At 36.9% G+C, this 2,243-nt stretch overlaps 1 protein-coding gene across 1 annotated transcript in view; it reads right to left on the bottom strand.

Annotated features, from left to right (window-relative positions):
- Positions 1 to 2,243, bottom strand: part of cpe (carboxypeptidase E) — a 15,932-nt gene that overhangs the window by 6,404 nt on the left and 7,285 nt on the right. The window lies entirely within an intron of this gene.

Here is a 2,243-nt window from a genome sequence, read left to right as displayed (position 1 = left end):
CTGGGATCAGATTAGATTACATCGCAGAGAGTTTGACTCAAGAACCTAATGTTTACAAAATTAGGAATCCTTTAGGGACTTTTTGCAACAAAGAAACCATATGCTGTTGTACTTGTAACCAGTGACTGCCCTTATAAAGAACACATATGAAATTCATGTTTTCACATGTAAAATGTAATATTTCAACACTGAAACAACAGCATTTAAAATCCATATACAGGCACAATGGTTTTCAGAGGTGTCTGAAGTGTTTCCATTTGACAATCTGTGAATTGTGTAGGGTTTTTTGTCAAGTAAAATGTGCGTTTTTCTTTTTTTTTTAAAGGGTGACTGCTCTAACTAGGACTGCAACCAACAATTATTGTCATTATTGATTAATCAGAGGTTTATTTAAATAAATCTTTTAGTCTACAGCATTTCAGTGTCCGACCAACAGTCATAAAGATATTCAGTTCAGTATTCTGTCCCGAGCAGTTGGTTTCAGTTGAACATTCTGTTGCTAGGGGCAACCACTGCTGGCAGAGTTCCGTAGTTAGTTCAGTTTAACTGACATTCTCACATCCACCATTTTGTTAAATGTGTGACACAGCAAATATGGACACAAATCTTCATATCTATTCCTCAAATGTCATTGTTGGAGTATTGTCTTCTTCAGTTGTAGCTGCTTTGTGATTTGTGATTTGTTAGTTTGCCTGCTAACCAAGCTATAGCCACTATACTAGCTGACTGAAGCTAATGTGTTGCTAACATTCTGAAGCAACTGATAATTTACTGTTGAGCTAACTGTTTTCTCTTTCTTACTGTGCACTTTACGTGTAGCCTTTTAAGTGTAGGCTATCTTGCTAAATTACTGTGCTGTGACAGGGATCTCACACCTTAAACCTATTTTTTAGCTTATTGTATTAGTAGTTTTGGGAGTGTACCTATGTTCCCCGGGTCCTAACCCCAACCCTAACCTTAACCCTAACCTTAGCGGGGAACATAGGACCCGGGGAACATAGGGATGACCCCGTAGTTTTAACCTATCTTTTATCAGCTTTGTTGTCCTTGTTTTTAACTGTGTATTTCTATCTTCATGTAAACTGTTCTTGAAGCTGTAAGTACATTGAGAGCAACATCAAACTGGAGTTCAATTCCTAATAAATCTGACTCTGATTCTGATCTTTTACTGATGAGACTTTGTTTCTACCTGGCACGAGGGACAATTAATTTGACAGCTAGTCTACACTTTTGTGAATCCAGTTACTGTACCAACTCTAAAAAGTCCTGTCACTGAATTTGTATTTGTCTTATACTGTCTTCAGTTTCACACTCTCACAAAATGCTTCCAGTAGAAACATTGACGGCCCACTCAAATCCTCATCTTATACTGATATTGTGTTCAGTGATTATCAAAACTGTTGATTAATTTTTTATCTCTTTGACCTTTAAAAACTACACACCACTCACACTAATGTTTTCTGTATAGATAATTTGTTTCCTTGTCTTATTGATGTTTGCTCTATCGATGTACGAGAATAAAAACATTACTAGACTATATCAGAGGACACATTGGTTGTACATTTGAGTGCTATATATATCAGTACGCTCATAAAGCTGCTTTTTAATGACCAAGGCTCCAACCATCTGTTTTAACGTACTAATTAGCCGTCCCTTCTCTTTATGCATGCATATACGAACACACACAAGAAAGACAGACAGACAGACAGGCGCTAATGAGGGAGCTATATAAAGCCCTTTTAACAAAATGACAAAGAGGATGACTAAGTATGCGCTACACTCTTTTGACTAACAACAAAAAAAGATTAGTGGCTTTCTGTGGCTGTTCTGAGCGCTGAGAAAAATCAGATCAGTTATAAAATGTAGCTCAAGATCAGCAGATGTTGGGGGGGAGTGTGTGTGTCTTTGTGTGTGTTTGAAGTCAAATTACAGCAGGGGTCCTGTTTTTATAGGCGGCACTTTTTTGTGTGTGTTTTTTACAGCTTTTTTAACCTCTACTCTAATTTGGCTCTTTTCAGGGATTCTCCTTCTGTTTTTTTTTTTACCTCATTAAAATTAATTTCTAAAGCTAATATACTGTATAAAAATAATGCTTTCAAGATGCAAGCGAACATGTGTGTCAATATCTTCACATTTGCATCTTCTTTAATCCATTTCGGTGGATTTCTTTGAGTGTTTTGATGTATCTCTAAAATAATCCCAGTGGCTCAATGAGCGAGTAGCACACACACACCCACACACAC

Source organism: Morone saxatilis, unplaced genomic scaffold, assembly GCF_004916995.1.
Source record: "Morone saxatilis isolate NCDOM2014 unplaced genomic scaffold, NCSU_SB_2.0 Contig17, whole genome shotgun sequence".
Lineage (NCBI taxonomy): Eukaryota > Metazoa > Chordata > Actinopteri > Moronidae > Morone > Morone saxatilis.
The sequence above is the reverse complement of the archived record's forward strand: the minus strand, read 5'-3'. Positions and strand labels throughout refer to the sequence as shown.